This window comes from Apus apus, chromosome 4 (assembly GCF_020740795.1).
Source record: "Apus apus isolate bApuApu2 chromosome 4, bApuApu2.pri.cur, whole genome shotgun sequence".
Taxonomy (NCBI): Eukaryota; Metazoa; Chordata; class Aves; order Apodiformes; family Apodidae; genus Apus; species Apus apus.
The window spans coordinates 21,684,574-21,711,749 of record NC_067285.1 but is presented as its reverse complement, the minus strand read 5'-3'; the positions used below and the strand labels follow the sequence as shown (position 1 = coordinate 21,711,749).

Sequence of the window (27,176 nt, the reverse complement as noted above, 5' to 3'; positions counted from 1 at the left end):
CGTATTTCCAGTAAATCTGGTTGTGTTTTCTTGATTTGATTTTGAATGATTCAATTAAGAATTATATACAATTTCGTAGATGTGTGATATATCAAGTTTGTGGCTTATCAGATAACATTCAGACTCACCATTTCCCTCTGTGCATGTGCCTGGCTGGGTTTTCTTGTAACCACAACTCATTGCCAAATTTTCCAAGCTGAGTATGACATGTCCATGTTACGTTACAAGATGAATAGTTCAGTTGGACTTCAGCCATCCTTGAAAGTAAAAAGCACTTTTTCCACATATTGAAGCTCTTGTATTTGTTAGGTCTCTATATAATTCAAAGACAATTGAAGAGATTTTGCTTAAACCAAGGATGTAATATTTTTGCCTTCAGAGCTCAAGGCAGAAGTTACAAGACACTGTGGAGCAGTGGGAACAGGCTGAGAAGGTGGAGGAGCTAGTTGGCATAGCCAGGAGGCTGTGAGGGCCACTTCCATCCTGGTGACCCCCCTTTAACTTCTAAATCTCTCTAGTCTACATTGCTGGTGAGGTTGTGCTGGATGAGAGCTTTGAGTTTGACCTAGCGCTGGTACTGTAACATGTAAAGGAAATTAAGGATACAGGCAAGTGAGAACTGGTGGGAGATTCAGTGTAGGCTTTCTGAGGCATTAATGTTCCTCCAGTGGAGTCCTTATACATTATTCATGCCCTTAGAGCTTTTAGCCAAGCTGAACACTCTGCACTCAAGTGTGATAGTAGAAGGTAAAAGAAAATTAACCCTCTAATGAGTGGTGTATTTAAAGTTTCTTGCCAAAGTAATAATCTTGATAGTGTATTGAGAGGATTGAAACATGTCTGAGGGAGAGAAAAACAGATTTCAACTCCAAACTGGTCTAAGAAAGTGATCAAGAGTACTCTGCAGCAAAGCAATATAAAGACTGCTTGAACCTATATGTGAGTCCCTTTCTGACTTACCCTTCATCATCAAAGTATGTCTTCCAAGTTTCAAAAGAAGGTATGTGTTGGAGCTGCAAGGTGAGCTACTACTCAAAAGCTTTTCAGTGATGCTATGGAAAGCTTTGCTGTAGAAGACTTCAGCATGTTAAAACTGTAGTACTCAAGATTTCTCAGTGATTTGTAGAAAAGATACGAGAAATCTGGTATTCCAGCGTCAGGCTGTAAATGTTACTGTCTTTATGATTGATACTTTGAACATGTTTAACTTCCCCTAGGTAAACTTCTTATGTTTAGGATCCTTCTTTTTTTCCTCTCTCTCTTACCTTTTTTGATTTATCCCATCATTACATACAGTAGGACTGTGTGTTCAAGGGGGCTTTTAAGAAAGGTTCAGAAACTGGATGCTTTTAATGCAATGGATCTGTATTGGTAACTGACACAGGATATTTGTGCTGGAGTGGTCTCTTTTACTCAGCTTTCAGTCCCTATCAATCCCCCAGCTCCTCTGAGGTTTCACAGCAAGTATCCAGAATGTAAAAGAGATAATTGAAAAAGAAGTGGAGAAAGTGACTGTACACAGAAGTCCTGTGCTGATGCATAAGCTTAAGGATATCTAAATTTTATTTTACCATGTATAGCTTTTGTACCAGTAGGGCTAAAATACATTACTTTTGAAGAAGGGAAGATAATTCATGGTGGAAAAATACAATACCTGTGCCAAGTACTGGTTAACTTTTGAGCACAGAACACAGATTTCCCCATGTACTCCCAAATTCTTTATATCCCGATTCCTCCTTTTTCAATTTCACATACAGAAAATCATGTTCAAGGGTAGTATTTTTAAAAGCAAATTACTAATTAGAAGCATAAGGTCTCTGACTTTTAGGTAGAAAACAATTCGTAAAATTTCACCCTGGAAAGTATATGTCTTCTTGCTTGGAGGGAGTTGTTTTATTTTTGTTGGAGCCAAGAATTTAATGCATTTGCCACTTCACATAAGCCTTAAGAATAATTTGATTAAAAGACTATGTCTTGGAGCCCAGCAGTCTGGTTTAAAAGGTCTCTGTGAACTGTGTTACCTCTACATGCTCTGATTTTCAAGAGAAAGTAAAAGTGTTTGGGCCAGAGCAGTGAGGACCAGGAGGAAAATAATCATAGAACACAGTGATTATTGCTAGGTTGGGTATCATAACTGCACCCAGGACCCGTAAGAGACAGAAAGGAGAAGAGTTTAAAAAAAGAAATTAAAAAATCCTTCTTGTGAAGATTTGTTAAGATTGTTCCTCTGGGATTGCACTCTTAAATGTGCAGCCTGATAGCTACATCTTAAATGATCTGTTGCAATTTACTACTAAACATGTATTTTGTTGGAAGATAGCGGCAATACATACTACTGAATACTCTTGAGATCCCAGTGTTACTATTGGCAGCCTTTGATGTTTGAGAAACTGTGCTGAAAGTTTTGCCATACTTCTAAGGTATGCTAAGCATTTGATAGTTAAGCAGTTCAACTTTTTTTGACATTGGTTTAACTGCAGCATTTCCTTACAGCCATTGCTGATGGCAGATAACTTTCTTAATTTGGTGGTTTTGCTTTAGTGTCAGTCAGGACTGTATGAAGATCTTTGAGCTCCTTTCCAACCTTAATGATTCTGTGATTCTATCCATAACAAATGCAGTGAAAAAGATGCTGGAAGTTCCAGAAAGTCTGTGTTGAAGGGCTCTAGCAGTCCAGGCTTTTCCACCACTTGCCTGTCATTTTATAAGACACAGCCTTTTACAGTAGCTCTGTGTCATGGTTCTTTGTTTCTCTTTCTCCTGCCTGGCTCACCATTTAATGTCATGGTTTGGGCCCAACACAACAACAAAGAACCAGCCCCATGGCTGCTCGCTCAGCTCCCCTCACCCCCACATAAACACAGTCTGGGATGAGGAAGACAAAGCTCATAGGTTGATACAAAGGACAAGGAGGGTTCTTCACCAATTAAGGTACTGGGCAAAACAGACTCAACTTGGGGAAAAAAAAAAAAAATTAATTTCACTCTAAGCAAGCACACACAGGACACAGACAACACAAAAAGCAGGGCTTTCATATGTTACCCCACCCCTCCTTTCTTCCCGGGCCCCAATGACTTTGTTCCTGGTTTCTCTTCCCTCCTTCCGCGCCAGTGGCACAGGCGGACAGGGGATGAGGTTTAGAGTCAGTTCATAGGCTGGTGGTTCTTGCCGTGCCATCCTCCTCAGGAAGAAGGATTCTTTACAGTCCTTTCCTGCTTCCCCATGGGGTCACTCCCATGGGAGAGAGTCCTCCACAAACCGTCCTGAGTCCTTCCCACCAGGTCCGGAGCTGCTCCAGCCTGGACTTCCCACACAGTCACGGGCTGCTTCAGGAACAAACTTCCCTCGCGCCGGGGTCTTCCAAAGCGGCGCAATCAGAGTCCACAGGCAGCAGATCCACTGGCCACAAAATCCAAGTCCACTGGCCAAGTTCACCCCTCCTGGCACCTTCAGGGAATGTTCCACCACATTCCTCTGTGAGTGTGGGGCGACAGCTGCCGTCTCACGATGGGTTGCAGGGAAACTTCTGCTTGGCCACCTTCTTCCCCTTCTTCCTCACCAATCACAGCACCGCTCTCTTTCCCCAGCACCACTCTCCTCCTCCAGCACAGCTCTTTCTCCCCAAGTGCCTCTCCACTCAGGAGTGATAGCTGTTCTTTTGTATATTAATCGCTGAGGCGCATCTCTTGTTCCTGTAGTGGATCTTTGGCTGGGTTTTGGAAGCAGGGGGACCTTCTCAGCTTCTTACCAGAGCTACCGAAAACCCCACCAAACCAGACCAGAACACTGTTCACAAATTATAAAATTTGTGAACAATTATAAAAATTCCTGTATTGTTTTGTCCTTCTGTAGGTAATACTGTCAGATTACTTGTATGATGCTTATATAGAGAAATCTCTAGAAAAATGGCACAAGCAGGTGCAGTCAGGCCTGAGTCCCCTTGAGGGCCCCCAGCTCAGTCAGTGGTAGCTCTCTCTGTTAACCCCCCAGGCATTCAGCAGAAGAGCTGCAGAGACACTGGTGCGAGGGTGCAAGCCTGTGACTTGAACCGAAGAAACTCTGTGCTTAGCCTTCATTGCAGTTAGTAAAAGGGGGAAGCGATGGGGAAATAAAAAGCAGTAGTCCAAGGGTGAGAGAGTCGGGAAACACCACTCCTCTCTGTCCAAAGAAGTGTGGCAGGAAAGTCCTGCTCTGGGGCACATGTAAGCTTAGCCTGGGAAATAAGGGGGAGGAACTGCAGAGGCTGGGTTTCACATAAAGAATGCTGGCTCCATTTGAGTATTCAGGAGGCCTGCTATGCTTAATAATGTTGGTATTTAAATTGTTCTAAGCAGGCTTTGAAGTTAGAGCCATGTTGACTTAAGGTAGAGGTCAGTGTGTTGTAACTGTTGGCTGAACGTTGATAACAACTCTGTAATTTTACATTTTTAAATTATTTGACAACAGAAGAAATTTAGGATATATTTAATAAAAAATAATTGTTATGGTAGTTTCATATGGAAAAAACCTGACAAATCACGGAAGACTGTTACTTTTCTGCATCCATAGTACTTTTCTTCATGGCCTCATTGAACATGTGAAACTAAACACTTGGGCCTGGATTTTTCCTCCAACAAGCAGAGAAGCATGTATTTATATTTTTAAATTTTGAACTATGCTTGTCAAGTGTATAAAAGCAAGGAAATCCCAGGCAAGAGGGAAAGAAGCATCTCCCATTAACATCAGTGTACTGGTATAATGGCTGTGTCTGGGAAACTGGTACAGAGCAGCATGTCAGGCTTCAACCCCTGCAGGCACTGGCAGCTGTGAAAGAGGAAATTTTAAAGAAGCATATCAGTGTAGACAAGCCTAACACTGCTTATGTGGAAGGAACTGGTCCAGTAGATTTTATCTTCTGTTTAATTTTGTTGTTTGCTGCTCACATCCCATCTCCTCACTGTTCTTCTAACTTCCAGGACTTCTGCCTTTTGCAGGTGAGGCTCCCCTTTCCCAGCCTTGGTTTGAAGAGGGTGTGAGAGACAATGGCAGAGAGTGGAAGAAGGGCATACAGTTGTATTGTCTGTATTGTCAGGAGTGTTTAGAACACTTGGGATGGTGATTGCTGGAGGCACAATGCTGCTTCAGACCCTTTAAGATATAGTTGAGTGGAGTTTTTACTGGTATAAAGAGGCCAGTGTGGGTTGAAAGAGCATTTACAGGAGAGCACGCTAGTGCAGCTGAAGTGGGAAAAAGTATTTCCCCCCAAACACCACTGCTTGACAGGAATATATTTACGTAATTAGTAGGAAAACTGCTCTCAAGTATCTGTAATTTTTTGTATATTCCCATGGGTAAAAACACTTTCAGAGATCTGTGTATATTCCCTTGGGGACAGTAGAATGTGTGAATATAAACCACCCTCGATACCACATCTTTGGCACATCATCTGTCTCTTCCTTCAGGTGTGCACAGCCCTTCCTTGCACTCAGAGGTTACAGAAACCAGTTAAGCATCAGTCCTGAGGATACCAGTGCCCTGAGATTTGGGGTCTCCATATGTGCACTGTTTCCCCAGGTCTCCCTTCAGCTTCCTCTTCTTCAAGCTGAACAGCCCCAGCTCCCCTCAGCCTCTCCTCATGAGACGTGTTCTCCAGACTCCTAATCAGCCTAGTTGCCCTTCTTTGCACCCTCTCCAACACCTCGACGTCCTTTCTATACTGTGGTGCCCAAAACTGCACACAGTGCTTGAGGTGCGGCCTCACCAAGGCTGAGTTGTGAGGGGCAGGATCACCCTGGTTGTGCTGGTCACACTATTGCTGATGCAGGCCAAGATGCTATTGGCTGTCTTGGCCACCTGGGCACACTGCTGGCTCATGTTCAGCTGGCTATCAGTCAACACCCCCAGGTCCCTCTCTGCTGGGCAGCTCTCCAGCCACTCCTCCTCAGGCCTGTAGAGCTGCTGGGGGTTGTTTTGGCCGAAGTGCAGTACCTGACATTTGACCTTATTGAAACTCATACAATTGGTCTTGGCCCATCTCTGAGCTTCAGTGGAGTCAGGGAAAGTCTCGGCAATCAAGTCGATATAACTTGTATTTTTATTTATGTGGGGGCTGGGGAAAGGGCTGCCCAGTTTGTAAGAACTTCATTGTGATGGATTAACTTTCCTCTTGAATAATTATGTATGGTACATCCAAATGAGAGATTGCAAATCGGGCTGGCAGCCTGAGCAGAGCAATTAAAAGGCCTTGTGTAGGCAGGGAGTCAGCAAGAGGGCCGTGCTCCCTCGGCACGGCCTCCCCCAGCGTGTTAGGCACTGGGGCTCCTTGTGCCTGCCCTTCCTGCCAGAGTGAGCCCTCCCTCCTCCTAAGTGCTCCAGCAGGTCACTAATGAACCTCAGCGGGAAAAGACAAAATGCAGTTCATGAATAGCTTTACAGTCCCCCTTCTCCCACCCACTCTGCTCTCTGTCCTGGGAATGTGCTGCCCACACAGTGACCAGAGAGGAATCTAGAGGCATTTGCAAGATAATGCAATATCAAATGTTCCATTCTCACACTTTCTTCTTGTATTTTCAAAACTGTTTGCATATTTCCTTTCAGTATGCATGAATAAGAACATCACTCTGAGACTAAAAAGGGAGAAATGCATTTGCAAATGTGCAAAGCCACATAACTGTAATAAATTGCTTTAATTACATATGGTGTGTTCAGTTTCTGTAAGCCTGTTGTGCATTGCTTCAACAAGTAGCCTTTCCTGTTTGCTTGCTGCTGTTTAGCAGGCCAGCCATCCTCCTGAAGTAATCTTCATCCTAATTCTCCGCTTGACAGACACTGAGAGCCTTTTTGATCTTCAAAATGCTCAGTGTCATTTTGGATGTTGCTTGACAGACAGCAAAAGGTAGAGACTAGGTTTTCTTCCTAGGAATTTGGTGTCTTACCATATTTTTAAGTAATGTTTTTCATCAGGTTTGTTATGCTTTTAGAAAGATACAAGGTTACAGCTCAAGGTAGAGTTCTCTCTCGTGAATACAGTTTCAGCCAACTAGAAAGCGCAAGTGGAGGTAATTTATATCATCCTCCTCAGGTCATCACAGCTCCTGAGTGTTTGAGCAGTGTTGTTGCATGCTTTTCTGTAGGTACTGGTTTTCCTGGTAAGTGCCAAATTTTTTCTGTTTTCTTTTACTTTTTGGGAGGATCAGGAAGGTGTGCTACAAAAGTGCTTTGGCTTCTCAATTTTTGGATGACAAAAGCTACAGAAGCTTAATTATGTTGTTATTTTTTTTACTCCTGGCTAAATTTCTCACTCTCTTTTCCACCATTACCTGTATTTGACCTATTAGGTTTTGTTTCAGTCTAGAAATGTTTTTTAACTTTTTCACCTCTTGTAAGGTAGGTAGTTTTGGCATTGATAAGCTTAAGTTATTCCCTACATCAGAAGTGATTTAAGATGTTACACAGTATAAGAAAAGGTCTGACTTTGAAGAATTTCAACTTGAAGTTGAAAAAAAAGCAGCAAAGATTAAAGGAAAGCTTTTCTGCTTTCTCAGTGTTCTTCCCTATCTGCAGTGGGGAAAAGCTGTTCGGTGCTGATGGGATTAAATACAGAGAAGACAATGATATTTTTCTTCCTCTGGAGAGAAATGATTTTTCAGAATGTTCAGAGTCAATTTGGAGAGCTAAAACAACCCTTTACATGATGGTGGCCTGTCTGCGCCCCTCATACCCCTAGTATTCTCTGAGAAGCTTCAGCACAAGCCAGACAAAGTGATCTTAAGTTTCTAGAAATAACCTTTGTGCAGCCCTTCCCACAACTGGGAAACTGATAGCATTCATTTATTCATCTTATAACTCATGGTTATAACTATCTGTGTGTGCAAAAGAAAGATACTTGATCTTCCTTCCTGAAACTTTCTCTCTAGAAGTAGCTATGATCTCAGGATACAATGACCGTATTAATGAATGCATCAGTCAAAATAATCTGATTAAATTGATGGGATAGAGGGAGCCAGAATATGAAGCAAACAGATTATTTTAAGATATATGAGATACCCAATTAGTGACTGACTTGGCACTGAAATAGAAGTGTTGCACAAGATTAATTAATGTAGTAAATTATACTATATGGTTTTTCACCTAAGACAGGCTTGTGTACTGTTACAAAGACCTGTAAATAAAATGGTAGCAAAGTACTGCACTTAAGAAATACAAGGTATATATTACTTTATATTTTGTTACAAGGTATTTACAGGTGTATGTGCATTTTGCTTAGTAATGGGCTATGATATTGCCAGTACTATGGAGAGATGAGCATGGATTTTAAGCCTTGTTCAGGTACTTTGGCCAGGACCTCGTGAATGTGTGTGTTCAGGCATATAGGAAACTGACACTTGAGTAGGAAGGGAGTTGCTCTGTGTCACTGAAGCTCCGGGAGCAATTCCCTAAGAGTACAGAGATAATGGAAGGGAAGCTTTCTGACAGGGAGCATATGTTTTTGTGACAATTACACTGTGTATAGATTAGGACTTCTGGGAGGGAGGGAATGGGAAGATGTGCTTGGAACATAGGACCATCTGCCAGTATCTTGGCATAGTAATTTCATTAATGAGAAGCTTATTAGCTCAAGTCCAGCTGAGATAGACAAGAAAGGTGGAAAAAGGGACAGAAAACTTGTCATCCAGCCACCACTGAAGCAGGGAAGAGATGGCTCTCATAACCTGTAAAATCTGACTTTATTAAAAGAACTGTTCCTGTTCTGCTTGGTAAGAAGGTATCAGTATGTTGCTGAAAAAATGTTTTGGTTAATTTTGTGAAGCAATGTGGGACATCCTTTGGTAGGGAAAATATATAACTGAGGGTGAGTTGGAATTGACAAGAAGGTGCTAGAAAAAAAGGAAAGAACCGTGATTTTAAGTGGGATTTTTTTTTTTTTTTTTTTTTTTTTCATCAAATGACTGCCTTTTGCCTTTGGTAAACATTTGAAGATGCCTTCTGTTGAATGTTGGATATTTAATGTTGTGGTGACTGAGAATGACACCTGGAAGATACAATTTTGAGAGCGCTAGTCCCAGCCCTCGCTATGCCAGCAACCTCAGAGTGCACAGTCTGGCCTGTGCTCCATGGGAAGCAAAAAATAAGGGGGTGCTCTGGGTGGGTAGAAAATAGTGTCTCAAAGGCAAAAAGATAGTGATTAAGAGCCTGTGAAGTCGGTTCCTGCAGCCTCACATTCTGGATTCTGCTGCTGACATGGTAAGCATCCAAGCTTGTGCTCTGTTCCTCAGCTTTGCTGTCATGTGTACCAGAAAAATTATACTTAGCCTGTTTTTGGGAGAGCTTTGCTATTATTCTGTTGACACAAGACAAATGCTATGATATTTAAACAGCTGTTTTTCTTTTTTGCAGTTGAATCAGACTTGAGTCTAGGTGAGGGTGAGATGGCAGAGCCATTGCCAGATTAGATGTAGTTAAGCTGAAAGGAAGGAATAAGAAAAAAGTGTTTCCTATGAGAAGTCCTATAATCTGCAAGTGTCTAGGTTCATGAGAGCACTGATGCATTCAGATTGTGAGGGTTATGCAATTTACCAGCAAGATGGTCTCGTAAATAAAGCTGGGCAAGAGCAATTTCTTTTTGCACTGCTAGGATAAAAAAAGGCAGTTTCCCCTGACATTTTTGCTGACTTATGAAATAACTCAGATGGGTCATTGTGTCTGACTTTGTCTATTGTATATATTTTAAAACAAAAGGAACATGCATTTTCAAAAAACTAGTAGAAAAATATAGCTTAGGAGTGTCAAAACACCTAAGCAAAGTGAGCCTTAACTGAATGGGGTTTGGTTAGTCATCCACTTTGTAAATTCTCTTTTTGTATTGAGGAGTGGGGAAGATTAGTGAGATTAAAATCTGTGTTATAACAGAGATAAGAATGGGTTATGGTTGGGTCCCAAAGGAGAAAGAAGTTTTTTAATATTATTAAAAAAACTGAACCCTTTGGAGTGATTAATGTTTAATGCTTAGACAGTTTCATGTTGGAAAAAATAGTTACAATACTGTAGAGCATGGTGTTTATATATGTAAATATATGTACAAATACTGGCACAATGTAAGTTTAAATCCTGACCCCGTGCTTGTTGAATTCAGTAGAAATACTTCTGATGGTTATGACAAGTGTTAGATCAAATTCTTATGCTGATGCATAAGTGTTCTAAAACTCAAACAGAAGCTCCTGCTTTTGCATTTTTTTCTACCTGCCTTAAAATGGAGCAGAGTTGATTGAAAGTCTTAAAAAAAATTTGTGTGCATACCAGACCGTGCTGTGTTTCATCTTCCGAAACACCTTTTGATAGTATCCTACAGTGATAATACTTAATTGCCACGTTGCATGCTTTTTAAACTGGCAGTTCATGTATTTTCTTTCTCAAGTAGTAGAAGAGTGTTGGTCCCACAAGGACATGGTAGGTCAGGGTTTTGGCTCAGTCTATGAGTCTAAAAGGCTTTCCACTTAGTGAAGCCATAAAGAAACCTCCAGCTGTCTGGATGCCTCTCTTAAAAACACAAGTGTGGCCTTACTCTGAAATGATGCTCAGGCAAAGTTGTGTATGCCTCGATCTCCCTTTGCTGATGTTCCAGTGAAGTCAGATGATTGCATGAAAACACAGGGAATTTAATCACTGATTGCCTCAGAATCACTGTGAAAGGGTAGAATAAGATGGAGGAGGAGAAAGAAGGAAGGTAGCAGAGAGCTTTTAACTTGAGCCATGAAAAGAAATTAAGAAGGGAAGTAGAAATTTTCATTTCAGTGCAAGCACAAAAGCTCCTCTAGCTGTTTACGTGAGTTGTGAAATTGCGGAGCTCCATGTAGTATTTTCCTTCCAGCAGCAGAGCTGAGGGCCTGTGTTGGGAGTGTTATATACAGCCTTGCTTTTGTGTCTTTCTGGGTCAGTGGCTCTCAAACAATGCCACACAGACCTACTTTAGTCGTGCTTCCATGAGTCAATCTGTAAGTACTGACACTTCTTCCCTGTTCATAATCCATTGTCCTAGAGAATCTGCAGGCTTTTTTGGCTAATAATCTGAAAGCATTTATCGTGTTCTTGAACTCAGGTTGGTTGATCATGTGTACCTTTTTTCAGATGCCATTCTTTCTGAAAATTTAACCACAGCCAGATTGTTGACTGACCAAGTGAATAGATGTGGCCAAGTTCTTACACCTGTAGCACTGAAAAAATTGATACTCCTCTTCACATATTGTTCTGGCACTACTCTCAGTAAGCACAATCTATAGCATTGTCTCATGGAAAATAAGGAGGAAGAGGATTACTAGTTCATGCTAAGATTTTTTTTTTTTTTCCAGGCATAATGAACAATAGGATCAAGCAGTAGCAATGTTTATATTCTTCTAAAATGGATTTGTGTGCCAGGATGCTTTCCTCTGCATCCCAAGAAATATAAAGGAAGAACGATGGTAGACAGAGTTAAAATAGTGTGTTTAAATATTTTGCTAAATAAGTTCATATGGTAGTGGAGACTTCTGTGGATGAGTCAGGTATCTATTTCCATTTTGGTGGAAAGTTTGGTGACAATTTGAGCATTTATGTAGTCAACCGCGGTGGGGATCGGGAGCCCCCAGGGAGGAGGGAACAGTCTGTTCAACACTTGTATTTTCCTCACCAGCTGACTGCACCTGCAGCCTTCACCATCAGCGGCTGGGTGTAGAGGTGTTTTGGAAGTCAGCAGCAGTGAGGGGCAGAGCTTGAGAAAACTGTGGAAAGAGAGAGAAAGCTGTCATACCTCACAGTGTGGGAAATATCCTGAATATGCACATCTTTTTGTGAGCATTGGCTAAACTGAATTTGGGGCTGAACATTGATTAAGCATGTAAAAGGTAACTGAGTAAGAAGTTTTGATTTCTTCCTACCCCTCACCCCCCTGAAAGCATTAATTATTTTTACCTGTTTTGTCTATTTCCAGGTATGCAAATTGCCTTCCTCTCACCTGCTGAGGTGCAAATACAACCTGTTAACAAGTCTTGTCCTTTCACAATTTGGCTTTGAAGTATTATATTTATTCTTCTAGATTTGTATTTCATTCAGTGAAGTTTGTGCATTTGCATCCACAAAAAAGCCTTATATCTGTAATTTTTATTTGGTTTGTTGAATTTAATATCTCCCATAATTATGTATCTTTACTGTACTGCCAGCTGTGGTGTGTCCATTTATTGGGCATCTTGGAAGTTACTACTGTGAACCTAAAAGTGCGTACAAGCAAAGCTATTTAGACAGCCCATTAGAACTGAAATTAGGGATACAACTACATTTTCATTTTTGCCATGTGTTTTACAGTCGTATCAGATGTGTTTTTTGTACCTTTCATTTGGATATAGTTTATTTGCTTTATTTGTTTTCCCCTTTATAAAAAATCAACAATATTAATTTCAGTTATAATTAGTTTCTTGGTGGGAGTGAATAATAATTTGGAATTGCCGATTTGTTCATGCCATTTGTGAGGTGAAGTGAGGAGCCATTTATCCTTTGTTTTTTCCTACACGTCATCTTAGATATTGGAGGAATCTCCTCTGTGATGTAGAGTGCACTTTGCTTTATGATAAAAGGCAGAGATAAAAGTAAGTGTAAGGCAACAATGTCCATATCAAATATTGACAATGATAAATTAAAAATGTAAAGAAGGAGTTACATGGACTTAAAGTCAGCAGACTTGTGACTTAATTTGCTTTACTTAATGGAGAAATAAAATGAGAAATAAATTACCCTCTTCCTCTTGAAATTCTCCATGGTAGCTGTCAACTTCACTGTAAATTTGGGATCAGAATTTAGGCACAAAGCCTTAACATAGCTTTCTGTTGATGTCAGGTTCATTTCTATGGGATTTGGGCTCCTAGGTGTTTTCAGGCTGTCTGTAAATCTAACACATTACTGCCTTTCATTAATCTGGTTATTTGTTTGCCCTTGGTTTTTTCTGTGTTTTGTTGGGTTTTTTTTAATGCTGTTTTTCTGAAGGTAACGATGGCTTTGTGACTGGTATTGGGGAGATAAAGCATTGCTTTGTCTGTGTGAGCCATGGTTTGTTAGGACCCTGGGAAGACTAGTACCAAACTAAGTGTCTTTTAGTTCTTTTGGGTGCTCTTAATTTTTAATGCTTTGAGGAGGTGTAGCCTAAACAAGCCATGAGCAGAATTGTTTAAATTATCTGGATGAGGTGAAAGGTTGAAATGCAGTGCTCTGCTACTTCAACCCAGTAATGCACATACTGCTCAATGCTACCAACTTAATTACCTTTTTTCTGTCAGGAGACAGTGGCTTTGTGGCAGAATGGAAACTGACAGTCTTCTAGATACAACTGTGTAATAAGTAAGTCACAATTTTTCCTTCTTCAAGACCATTCTTTGGTCTTTGAGGAACAGTCAGAAACAAAGGGAAGAAAAAGAGAATTGTAGCAGTGGAAGTTCATCAGCTGAGAAAGCTGCTTCCTTCCTACCCATGTGATGAGAGCAGAAAGCAAAAGAGAATAAGGAGGGATCTTTTCCTAATATTCTAGTGGTAGTCATTCCCCCCTTTTTTACTATTTTTTTCTCATAAAGATGGCATGATTTTAGCTGCTAGGCTGCAGCATTGGGAAGAAAGTTATTACGCTGTTATCTTTTTCCCTGTTGATCTTGATTGCAGTTGGTTTGCTTTTTTGCTTGTTGCTGATGCTAGGAGAGAGAAGGACAGAGGCAAAGGCAGATGGCATTATGGTTTTAACACTTCACTGCTTGTATTGGCCTTTCTGAAAATTGGATGAAGATTGAGCTTCAGAAGCAGTCAAGGGTGATGGGCATTTCAGAGCAGCATGGCTGCAAAGCAAGCACAGTCATGCTGATGGCAAATGGGGTCTTGGCCACATGCCCTTCATGCCATAAATAGGCTTTATAGGAAGGAATCCTTTCCTTTGTTTTGTGCAAACAAGGTGATGCCTGAAAAGAACATGCTAGATCTGAAGCAGGTCACTGGCTGAATGATGAACCATGCTAAGCTATTTGCTTTGCATTATGGAAGTGATGCTTTTCCTACCTTTGATGACTGCCTTTTTCCTGTGAAAGCTTCTCTGGTGAATTTACATATAAGGAAACCCAACATACAAGAGGGAGGAGAGGAATTTAAGACAACACTTCTAGAACTTTGAAAATTAAACTTCTTTCTCTTACCAGAAATATGGACGCACTTAAGAACTTCACTAGGTCTCAGAAGCCATTTCACTTCTCAAACCAGTTCTGCTGATTACATGTGAATGAGCCATAAAGGAGCTACATGTGTTAAGGTAATCTGTTTAGATTGCAAATGTCCTTGATTAACTATTTCAATTATATCCTTGCTGACTAGTTTCCGTTTCTTTCAGTTCCTTGGAGATCCTAACAGGGAATGCAGTTTTCTCCATGGTGCTTCTTGAGCATGTGTAATTTTTGACAATGACTTCTGATAATTTTTCCTTGGTTTCACTCTTTCCCACATAGCTCTACATTTTTTCTCTCCCCTTTATGTACATTCCCCACTTTTTTCTTGTTTCTTGCAGTCCGTCCATTTCTTCTCCCTGTACCTACTGAAAGTCACCCCTGTCTTTGCTCTGTGTTGTCTTTGTGCAGCTTTGAACTGGAAAGCTGTACAACTCTTTTACTAATGTTAGAAACTATTTGTTATCCAGGAAGACAAGCAAATCTTAGGTGCCTGTGGGTTTTATTTTCTGTTTTATTATTTTACAGAAATTAAGTTAAAATCTGCACCATTACTAAGCAGGACTTTTTACTCTCTTCATGTCCCTGTAAATTTTTTTGTATCTTGACTGTATCAAGCCACCTTCTGTTTTCCCAGTGTATGCTTTATCATTTTATATTTTCTCTGTGCTTCTGGTTTGAGCTGTTAAAAATATTCTTTTTTAACCTAAGGAGTTTCTGAGAGTGTTTCTTTGGTGTAATTACTACAGAGACACATAGAACTATTGTCTACCTAGTGTGACTTGGATTGTTTACCTCAACTTAGGATAAGATCTTAATGGGAAAATAGTTCTACTTAGTTGCGCTCCCATCTGAATAACTGTTCTTCCAACTAAATGCACCCTGTTGTATTTGGATAGTGTAAATATTGATGTTCATGCTTACAACAACTACGAACCCTTCTCATTTTCCTGAAAGCTGTTTTATCTCATAATGGTGAAGGGGACCACACACATGCTCTCGTTATGTGTCCTGGGCTTTCCAAGCAGCATTTGTTACACTCAGGTTTGGTCTTTTTTTATGGAGTAAGAAGTAAAGTGAAAGTTTCACTGTGGCTGGTGTTTAAAGAAATGAAACTGTTAGGAATACAAATGCCTTTGCCTATTGAGTCTCCATACAGCACACACCCTGACTAAAGGGAAGTCCTGCAGGAGCCTGAGTGGCCAGTACACAAGTCCCTGAGCATTACTGTTGTGGCTGGTAAATTTGAAACTAAATACAAACAGGAGAAAAGATACAATGTTCCTGTAGTTAATGACATCTTTGAAAGTAGCTTAATTGTGTGCTAGGCAGAAGGTGAAATGTCGTGTTGCCTTCTCTGTTAAGCATTTGGGATGTAGTATGTAGCAGCTGTTGATAATGGTGGTAACATGCACTTTGTGCTGAGAGCTTTCCAAACAAACAAATTTGTTTGCTTCTCACAGAAAACATAGCAGATAAGTATGTACGGAGGAGGGAAATGGAAAATTGTTAGGCAAGGTTTTTGCCACTTCACTTGAATTTCTGTGGAAATTACAGCAGTATCATCCCTTTAGTGTTGCTTTAAACTGCTTCTTTAGTTTAAGATTCTTTAAAATAAATCTTGCAGTGAAATCAGATTTGTCCAGTTTGAGTCATATTCTACCTATGGAAAAATCCATCTGCTTGATAATATCACCATATTCTTTGTATTTCATCATGGGCTACTTAGTAATTGTTGTGTTCAGTTTAAATTCCTTGTTACCCCATTCAAATGGTGTTAAATTCTGCCTCCCTCTTACTCTACCCTGTTCTTCTATTTCTATCTCTCGTGACAAGTTTTAGTGGAAAACTATGGGACTGCAAAAAGCAGAATTCTCTACCTCATTGATACAGCTGTTTATGAGCTGAAGAGAAGTGTTTAAAATTGAAGAGGAAGTTATTTAAAACTCATGTTCCTCTCTAAGTGTCTCACCTGCATTTGTGATCTGTTGATCCTTTTTTTTTTTTAAGTCCGTTGTATTCTGGAAAGTCAAACCAACTAGATCAGAGTAATACTCCATTGCCACTTTGCTAATAGTTTGCATCAGAAAGTGCAAGATATTTTACAGTGAAACATCAGGGCACAGCCATCCCTTATGAAAAATTACATTAAATGCCATTAGTTGGATTTTTGTATATCTGTGTGAGTCTCAGCAACGACTATGGAAGTGGTGGACATGTAAAGAGTCTTATCCACTGCCATTGTATATATTCTGCTAATAATTAACCTCCCAATTTGACTGCTTTTCTCTGTGACTTTCACTGGATTGACACAGTTCTGTGAAAAACATTTCTTTAGTTGCCTGTTCCTTTTATAGTGATATCAAACATTCACAGGTTTTGTAGGTTAGGTGTTTTGCTGTTGCATCTGGCTGTTTAGATGTTTACCCTGGTGAGTTGGTGTTTGTGGAGGTCAGGTGTGCAGGGGTTCTCATTCTGCCTTCCCAAACTGCTTAGTGAAGAAACATAAGAATTATTAATCAAAATAAGAGAGGAGAGTTGGGTGCTGAGGAAAAGTAGGTGCTTTTTTTCTTAACTAATCTTTGTCTAACCAGGAAAAGGGAATTTTGCTCTTGTACATATGTGAGAAAGGCAGGGAGCTGGGCATGCTTGGTTACATTTACAGGTAACACAAGTGCAGTTCTAACTTGTTTACTAATTGACTGTAGAGGTATGAAAGATTATCGGAATCTCAAAGGTCAGAGTTTTTGCTGAATCGAGGTCTGTGAGAGCTGGAAAGCTGCAGGAGAGTACTTGTCTACCTGAAACACAGCTGACATGGAAGAGCTGCCTTTAGAGGCTGTCTGACAGGTATAGTAAAATTTGCAATTAACATTTTAGCCTCAACCCTGTTCTAATCTGCGCCCTCCCTTTTGGGGTTTCAGTGACTCTGCTGAGATGTCTCATTGGCAAACTGCCCGTTCCCTGAGCTTCAGTTAGCTTCACTAGGTATTTTCATCTGTGTGCTGGCTCACCAGGTAGAAGGGTGGAGTAAGGGTGTAACTCTGTCCTTCTGTGGTTTGTTTTTATTTCACTGTATAGGTATACCTAATGGTCCTGACTCTTAAAAGCTTTGGCAGTAGCCTACACAGACAGTTTCACACCACTGAAGTTTTACTGAGGTGATTTAGCTGTGGCCAAGACTAAAGAAGGTAGCATCTTAAAGTGTGCTTTATTGGCTGCTTCAAAGGCAACAATATTAATGAGCAGCTGTGAGAAATACCATTAGAAGTATGCTGATGAGTCCAGTTCTGTCGGCTCATATCATATTTGCTTGTTCTGTGAACTTTTTTCTTTGTGGTTTACCTCTAAAACCAGGTTCCTGGATTGTTGGTTTAGTTTTTTTTTCCTTTGCACTTGACATTTCTCATCTTGCCCCACTCTCACTCTTGCACAGCTGAGCCTGCTGCAGTGCAACCCCACGTCATTGTCTAGTTGGTGCCAATAAGGTTGTTGTCATGGCCTCTTTCTGTCCTCATGCCATGATGAGTGTAATCATTACCCTGGTTCTGGAGAGCGAAGGTTCTCTTGCTAAGTAAATGTTTACAAACACTGATGGAGGCTAAAGTTAGGGAAGAGAGAGAATCACTGTTTAAAGTAGTTTCTTTTTTTTATTTCTTTTAAAACAGAACATTGTTTCTAAAAGAAGCAGCTGATGAGTATTTTTGCTTCACCAGACTGTGATCCAGAGGTAAGTGCAGCATCTTTTGTGTTTTTATGCGCTGACATCTCCAGTTTTGGTAAGGGGAAGAGCTGCTTTTATATGTACTTTTGAGTGGTGTCATCAGAAAATAAGAGGCAAGGAATAAGGCAGGAGGAGGAGACTAGATTTGTATGCTGCAGTGTGAAGTTGCACTCCTCCTTCCTCCCCTTAGAATGATTTGCAGAGGAAACAATTCCATGTGTCTTGTCTTTTGTTGCACAGTTGTCAGCATGAAGTGGCATATGAGTTAATTTGGATCAGGATGGAATTTCTGATGCATTTCCTGAGTGAGATGGGATTTGAGTGGTTGCTTATTGCTAAATATTTATTTAAATGGAGTTACTACTTCCATACCTTGTAGGCAAAATTTGGGCCAATGTTGTTCGGTATCCATTAACTCTGCCTTTGGAAAAGAATGGGAAGGATGGAGGCTAAAAAGCTTTTAAAGTTTCAGATTTTGCATTTCACCAAATCTCTGACCCATGCATAACTACTGTAAGATCCCTTTGGGAATGACTGTATTTATGTTGCTCTCAGCATACTGAAACTGCATTCATATCTTATACCCACAGGAAATATCATAAATGTAATTAAAAATAGAAATACTGGGTTGGTTTAAATTCTGTGCTGAAGGAAAGGAGTCCTACTTTTTTCTCTCAGTTCTGTCTGGATGAATAGTGAGGAAAGACAATTCTTGTTGAGTTTATTTAGAATATATATTTGAGTATTGCCCTGTAATGTAGCAAAAAAGCATCGGTCCTGTTGAGGTGCCTGGTGAAAAACTTACAGATTCAGGCTTCTGTGAAATTTATGGATTTCAGGTACTGCAATACTTGCAAAAAAGGTCAATCCCATCCTAAGACTGGAAGTTCCTCCTGCAGTGCAATAGAAAAGGTATGATGTGGTCAAGTCTTGTCTCCCTATAAATGTTCCTAAATTCTTCACTTGGAAAGAAATTATTTGGGTTTGTGTGTGTGCTGGACAAGTCTGATTGAAATACTTTTTTATGCCTGAAGAGTGTTCTCAATTATATGGATATCTCAGAGTCCTTTATACGAGCACACCGTTATGTCTCAGCTGTGCAGAAAATCAGAGGGGAAAAAAAAGGGAGGATGGAACAGCAGATTCCTTATGCAATCAGGCTGGGTTTTTCTAGAGAGGAAGTTGTTGGAGCTGGTACTTTATGCTGAATTTCAGTGTAGAGAGACTCAGGTGATGAGGAAAGGTGGACATGATAAAATAAGGACTTCAGACTGAGCCCTACACATGATACAGATCTGAACTTTTTCTGTTTGTGAACCTGATGCTGAACTTTAACCGTAATTCTCCTGAATGCCATAGAGGAGTCTGATACTGCTGACTAAATTAAAGATTTTTTTCTAGGGCTGATCTCCATGCAGCTCCCACTTTTTTGGCATCTCCTTCTTGGCTCCACTCACACTCAGCTCTATACTTTTTCTCAACCCTAACCCTGAGTTTCCTGGAGGTACATGGACAAGGGTCTTCTGGTGTTGGTCAGATAAAAGGATTTTGGAAGGTTAGAAAAGAGGTACAATCTATGTATTTGGTGTGCTTCTGTTTTCATAGCTCATTATTCTGGTGTGATTCAAATAGTAAAGCTTGTCTTATGTGTCTGTTTTGCATGTGTGATTTGCAGAGACTAGTAAAGAAGCAAAAATAACTTGAAACAGATAAGAAAGATTTTTGTACTTGGAATACATTGTTGTGAGAAATAGAGTGGCAATAGAAGCCAGGACTACTTTTGCCAACTGAAGAATAGAAACAGAATAAATTAAACAAAAATTTATCATGGAGTAGACTTACTGTAATGACCACATTAGCATTCTGTTTGGCTTGAATAGTTGTGTAATTCCAGAGACACTTAGTGTAATATTCACACGAGAATTTGATAAGTATTTATAGTTTTATAGTAAATGAGAGGGTGAAAATATTAATGGAATGCTTCATGTATTCTACTAATGTCCATATATATGTGACATCATGGCTAGAACAGCAAAGGGAGGAGACTGTTTGATTTCAGGTACAGTCTCAAGAAATTGCCACCGCACCTCTGATTTCATTCACAAAAATGCTAGGAAATGGGTGAAGTCAGCAAAAATGTAGAATTGACAGCAGATTGAAAAGAAGACCATGCAGTAGAATATATAGCCATGTAGAACCCACTTCACTGTACATGAAAGCAGTGTTACTGGAAACTAAGTTACTGTTAGTAATTCAAAAGTGGACTTTGGGCATTCATTGTGCTAACTCATTATTAGTTCATCCTTAGCAGTACTTACTTATTGGTTATCAATATTTTAATGTTTCCTTCAATGAGAAGCCTGTGCCAATAAAATCCCGCTGTTAAATTACAGAAAAAGTAAGAGAGCGAGTCACAAAATGTCTGCAACTTACTTTTTAATAAACCTTTATTTTCCTAAAAGCTTTTTTTTCCTGTGAGATATATCAACTCTATTCAGTTGCAGTAGAAGTAGAGGGACTAATAAATCCTTTTCTCTTCCATTATATTTTTTCTTTTTCTGGTTCCTAACTGTGTCTATTTTGTTCTGGCAGTTGGTTCTAATAAGGACTTGTCTACCAGGTGTCGCTTTGCAGTTACCAGTTCTTAATCTCCTTGTCTGGGCCAGGTTATAGTAACCAGTTTCTCTGAAACTTGGTGAATTGATCTAATCGTATCAGTGAGGTCCTGTCACTGAAACCTCTCCAGAAATATGCTGGTTTATTTAATGTGTTCTTCATTATATCATACCACATTTGTGCAACAAAGATGTGTTCTAGTACGTGAACAGGATTTGGTCTTAAACATTTTAATTAGTTTATTGTACTAAAGGTCAGGAGACCTGGCAAGTCAGTGGTGGATTTTTGCCAGTTAACTATTTACATAATTTGTAAGGATTTGCTGTTGCTGAAGATGAGCCTGTTGGATATTAAAGATGAATACAAAAATGAAATAACTGTCTGAAATTGTAGGCACTACTTTATAGTGTAAAGACTATTTAAGGCTAGCAACCTGCATAGCAACACCCGGTAACCTCAGTATCTTTTCCTCTGTATAAGCTTACTTTATCCCCAAGTGGACTTTAGAGATCTTTTGTGAGATAAGAATTGTGAGTACAGCTGAACAGAGACAAAAAAGTAATTAAAAAGCAGAAGGGCATGACTTAGGGTGATGCAGCAGGGGCATGTTCCTGTCTTCTGAATGTATCACCTATTTGTCAGTTGAATGGTTTAACTCTAGTCCTTTTCACCATTCTTGCCATGCATTTTAAATTAATATAAGCTTATGGTTGGAGAATACATCAAAAGCCTTTTTCCTACTTTAATATGGAAGAGGAAAAGTAACATGATAGCATTCAGTTTTCTCATACAAAGGCAAACACATTCTTCCGTTTTTTATCCAAGTACCTCACCAAACTGCCAAGTTCTGTCCAAAGGCCTTGCATAAAGGCTTGAATATAAATTTAGATTGCGATTATGGACAACTACAGGGCTTCCCAGAAAGCACCTGTCCAGTCAGCAGTTGCAGTAGATTAATAAATCCGTCAGTGTTTGAATCTGTTCCTGCAACCAATATGTATCAGCCTCTTGTCAGGGCAAGACAAGGGCTGGGAGCTGAGGCAAGCCAGGAGGCAAGGGTGACCCCAGTGCAGTGCTCTGGGGTCAGTCCCACAGGGGCTGAGCATGGCAAGCAGAGCTGGGTGCTGGTAACAGGGTCTATTGACAGTACCAGGCAAGTGAGAGACTCCATCCAGGAGTTTAAAAGACAGGCAGCACGGATCCTAAGTCCACCCAGGAGACAGGGCCAAAGGCAGGTCCTGCACACAGGGTCACCTACAGCGAAGTTCAGGCAAAGAGTGAAGGCCCAGGCCTGAGCTTGAATGGGCATGCTGGGCAGCAGGCAGAGAGCGTGCGTGAAGGTCCCATGTGAGAGTGGTCTGTGCAGGTAAGGGTTTTAATAATACAGCTGGTACCTATAGTAGAGCCCCTTTGTTTTGCTGAAGAGGCAGAAAAGGATTTTCCCTTCATGTGCATATTCTGGCTCCAGAAATTGACAGGTGTTTCATTCTAAACAGTGGATGATTGCTCACTTGTCTCCTGGTGTAAGAGACAGAGGCATGTTTTTAGGAATAGAGAACTTTTACTATTTTTTGTTTGGGGTCTTTTTTTTTCCCTTAATTCCAAAGTCAAGGACATGGAGACATTCTAGAGAACCACTCTGGTTTTATATTTCAGTGGTAGGCTAAAAAAATGATAATATGACATAGCTGTCTTCAGTTGACTTTCAGGTAGGGTAGATTTCACCTGTGACATAAACATTTGAGCCAGCTAGAAATGTACCAAAACCCATGCAAATAAAATGAGTTTATGGGAACTGAACAGATTGTACCTACACAAGTCCATCCTTGCTTTCCATCTCCTTTCTCAGCCCCCATCTCTGCCTCAATTCTGGCTATGTTCGTGTGGCTTGTTAGTCCAATAAGCTATTGTTGAGTTTAACTGTAGTCTTCCTTGTGTTATTGAGTGCATCTCTGTTAAATTAAAGGGGAAATTTAGGATAGGAAGCTGTTCCTATGTTAAAAAACAGGTACTGGCTCGGTTAAATGCATCCTTAATCTTCTATCCCTTCTGTGGCTGCTAAAGGGAATTAATTTTCCCTCCTCCCTTGGTGATCCCAAGAAAATCTGCTTTATGGCCAAGTTTTTTTTTGAGAAGAGCTAAGGTAATCTAGAGTCTTAATATTTGGGTGAGAAGGGATGGAGTTATATATATATTTTTTTCAGGTAGTTAATACAGTATTAAAGCAGCTCAATAGCAATCTGTAACTACCTGCTAGCATTAGGACATAGTTGATGTACTTGCCCTTAAGTCATAGTTAACAGCAATTGAGGTAAATTTTTATCTGCTTGCCACTGATCTGGGGAACAGTATGGAATAGTTTTGGGAGTTGTGGGAAAGTGCAGGAGGTGTGGATAGGGAGGATGGAGGAGAGGGTATCTAGGCTTTTAGAGGGATATTGAAGTTTAGACTTTCAGCAGGAAGCATAAGTTAATTGTCTTAATATACATGGAGCTGCAGTACTTCTTCTCTCTAACATGTTCTAAGTGAATAAATTTGAAAAGGCTACCAGCAAGTGTCAGATAAACCTGAATCTCTAGGAAACACTGGAGGTAGGAGGAAAATGTATTAAGTGTATGGTGAAAACTCATAATGAAAATCTTCCTTATTTTAAAAATCAGTTCTTTGTTGTGTGGAGTCAGGATTTTCTGTCGTCTTTGTGATTAGTGGAGTATTAAGACATTTCCAACATTTTTTTTTGCATACTGCAGCTTGAGTGAAAAGGATTTGTTTACTGGTAGAGATGGGGGCTGGAAGCTAAAAATTTAAATCGTTTTATGTTATGTATAAGTGAAAATGTTTGTCACCGTTACTCATTTGCGCTTTACAAAGAGGCTTGCAAGCTTGTAGTGTTGCATTGTAGCATGACATGCACGTGAGAAGATTTTCTTAGACAATGCAGACTACAGAGTTGTCTGCCGTTAGAAGTGGAAATCACATTTTTCAAAGGTACTCAACATCCATTTAACTTTTGTTGATTGATTAGGACAGCAGTGCTAGCTTCATGTGTGTAATACTTATCCCTCAGCACCTTGTCTTTTATTCTCCAGTTAGCAATAAATATCCTAATGTCCGTATGCTTTTCTTTCTGAAAAACTTCAGGTTTTTTCTGTTTTCACATTAACCTAAGTAAATAATTTGGTATGTTTTTGTAATATATCTTCTAGGGTTAAACAGCACTGAATAAATCATTATGCTGTTATAGGACAGAAAGAATACATAATAGTATGCCCATTCTGAATTAATTTTATAGTTTATTCAAAAGTAAAATAATCTATTTATAATTAACAATGTAAAACATTTTGTACCTTAGCTTCTGGGGCTTGTATCCTGTCAGAGTGATGAGAGAGGAGAAAGTATCTTTGAGACAGATCTTGCTGCAGCTACCAGGTCAGTTTAACTGTGAGAAGCTAGACATTCTGCAAAAGCAGATTGAGTCATAGTAGGTAACCCCAAGAGCCTGATAATTAACCCTTCTTTCTGATTTTAGTTCTTAGCTTGTTACTGTTGGGGTAAAATTTTAAGGAGGGGCTTTGTTTTTATAGCAGAGATAGCACTGAGATTCAGGTCTCTTTCAGGACACTCTCTAATACCCTGGAACATTCCATCACTTTAAGTTTTCACTGTCCTATTACAGAAGTGTTTGCTGTGCACTGTCAGCTTCTGTTAACATAACTCCTTAAGAATTGTGTGCTAGTATGTCATCTGCCTGAAAACCCTCTTCTCCCAGTCCCTGACTGAAGAAGGATACAACTTCAGGCATATCTGGGGCTTTGCATCTTCAAAGAGAAGCCGGGTATGCTGCTGTGGTCAGCACCTCCTTTCCTGCCTGCCTGTACACTCCTCTAGGACACCTTTTTCTATTATGCTTTGAAGTAGACAGCCCCTCTTGTGCCAGTCTTTCAGAGGTATAAAGAGAGTTTAGCTCCTCCACCATCACTGTGACCAAACACACTTAGATAGGGACAAGAACATAATACCAGGTTTATGTATTTTTTCTTTTAACATGTTAACTTTTTGAGTGGTGCACAAGAAGGTGATTTTTTTGTGTCCTTCTGCAGATATATTCCAGTCTCCAGATTCCAGTAATAGTGCCTGAGTATGCTTATCTGGTGTGCTGTTGGATTGGTTTGTTCCCCCCAATAACGAGATCAGTTCACTGAGTGAAACTGCAAACCACATTAGAGCAAGATAAGCAATTTACTGCTGCTGAATACATTTGCTGAGTGTAGTTTTCCTCAGCTTGTCAGTCTGGAGGCATCCATAAACCTGTGACAGCTTCAGAAGCTGAACTCAGGCAGCAAGCTGTCAGGGTCCCAGGATCTGCTGTCTGTGGGTTCCCTTCCTTCCCTCCTCCCCACCTTGCTCACCCGTTTGCCCTCTCTCTGCCTGCCTCTCTCTATCTCCTCTTCTTCCTTGTTCTCCGCCTCAATCTACCTTATCAGTGTGGGTTTAGGTGCCGCTGTTCTGTCTTCGTGGTGGTGCCATTTTGCTTTTCTCCTTCATCCTCTTGCCGCTGGAACAAAAGAAGGGGCTGCCCGTGGTGCAGCCCCTGCAGCCTGGGGACCGCAGGGGAGGAAAGCAGGGCACTCTGCATCCTGCTCTGCCTTCGCTGGCAGTGAGCTTCTTCAGTCACTCCACTAGAAATACCTTTCAACTGCTGCCAGATCCCATTGTCTGCCGTGCAAATAGAGCTCGACACCCTGCTGTGATGAGATGCACAATGTGTAAGAGGAGGAAGGAATGGAGCTTTATCCCCACCCTGAAGGAGCATCTCAAATCTGCCTTGTGCCATGATATTCTGAGTACTGGACCATGCATCTCTACCTTCTTCTGCACACTGTTCTGGGATTTCAGGGAGTCACATGGAAACTTTTCAGAGGGGAGCTGCAAGGCAAGATAGTTTGTGGGGAGGAAGAGGGTTGTGCTTTTGGTCTGTTTCTATGAGATTGTGCTTTGCCCACCACTCACCTGTAGCTGCAGCATGCTGTGCCAGCTAGTGGTACATGACATATGTGGTGCTTATGCTCAGCAGTGTTGTGCTCTCTTCTAGCATGAATTTGTTTTCATTTTTCCATTTGTTTGCTCTTAAAATTCCAGCATCCTTAGATTTACAAAATTATCTGAGACATTTTGGCAACACTGAGTGAAGGGAAGGCAGACCCTGCTACTAACAGTGATTCAGCTGTCTACCAACTCTGCAGCCCAGCTGCCGTTCTCCTGAAAGGCCAACTCATTTCATAGATTATTTTTGTGAAGAGCAGTTATTAGGCCTTCTTGCTTTCCGTTTGGCTCCATGTCTTTCCTTGGATTGCTGGCTGTCAGACCCTTCTTGAGAGAGTAACTTCACTTGAGGATTTCACTTTTAAAGGTAGGAGTTTGAATCTTTGTGCTTATCTTTGCTATTCCTTATCTAATTCTTACCTAGGTTGTTACAAGAAAAGCATGTTTTCTTTCATGCCTTGTTACTTTACTTGTCAACCAGTCATCATCTGCAAGGACAGTGCTTTCAGGAGGGGATGAATGAGCTGCTCTTCAGTGACTGTACTAGGCAGTGCACTAAGTGGAGTTGTCAGGGCTTGTAGCTTCCACTGATATGCCTGCTACCTTTCTTGCTCGTTAAGCCCTTTGTTAGTTCCTTCTCCTCCTCCTGCTCTCCTTCTTTTCCTGTTTGGAATGTCTGCATCTTTCCGCTGGGTTAAATTCAGGTTCTGAAATGTGCTAGAGGAGGATGAAACCTGGCCTGTGAAGAGCTGGTGGCTCTGAAACGTGCTTGAAAAATACAAGGAAGCTTGTTATAGCTGCATGCCTTTGCCTAGGCTACAGCTCACACTGCACTATAAATAGAAACTCCCTTGAGCCTTTGTAGTCACTTTGTTGTGCGTACCTGACTGGAAGATTAACAGGTATCAGCAGTGTCAGTAACTGGTGAAGTCGTCATAAAGATGAAAGCCATTACAGATAGAACATTTTAAAAATCAGATTATATTCCTTGATGCAGCCGTAATTTCTAGTGGATTGTCACACATTGATCTGAATTCTCATTTCCATCTCAAGAGCAAAGCTAGTGGTGCTAAGTTAGTGTTTAGCAACTTCAAAGCTTAGAAATGGAAATTTCTATTTTCTTTTTCCTTTCACCACAAACTAGTGAAAGAAGACCCTTTGGTTAACAATGTGTTTTATATTTATTTTTTTAGTTCCTTGGGAAATAAGGTTCAATTGGAACACTAAGGTTTTTCTGGTCATTAACTAATTCCTTGCTTCTCAAGCTGAGATGCAGCTGCCATTCTCCTATTCAAGCACATTACACAGAATTTGGGCCTTTAAAAATGTTCTTTAATGAACCAGTCAAGTTCATGCTGATAGTGTGGATGCATCTGCAATGTGGCCAAACACTGCAGATGAAGGAAGCAAGAGCTTGGCCTGGAACACAGACCAGGAACTTCTCACAGGGTCTCTTCTCTTAAGGGTCTTTGTTTTTTCCTTTTGCAGTAACAAATGTAGTCAGATGGTTAGGCTGCTTTGTAAGTAACTGTGTAGATGTCACTTCTGCTGCCTAAAACCTTCCCTCTACAATGTGGCTATATGGACAAGGGTAC

General features: G+C 40.5%; 1 protein-coding gene across 9 annotated transcripts in view; it reads left to right on the top strand.

Annotated features, from left to right (window-relative positions):
* The window catches only part of NDST2 (N-deacetylase and N-sulfotransferase 2), a 131,353-nt gene that overhangs the window by 65,114 nt on the left and 39,063 nt on the right, over positions 1–27,176 (top strand). For 3 of the 9 annotated variants that reach the window (XR_007889489.1, XM_051619580.1, XM_051619581.1), the window contains 2 exons: positions 14,178–14,287; positions 17,867–17,928. The exons of 1 other annotated variant lie outside the window; for it this stretch is intronic. The gene's annotated coding sequence lies outside the window, so the exon portion shown is untranslated. Of the gene's footprint in view, positions 1–14,177; positions 14,288–17,027; positions 17,049–17,830; positions 17,929–18,761; positions 18,835–27,176 lie in introns of those variants that run through there. 5 more of the 9 variants (XM_051619585.1, XM_051619586.1, XM_051619582.1 and 2 more) reach the window with 5 other exon arrangements.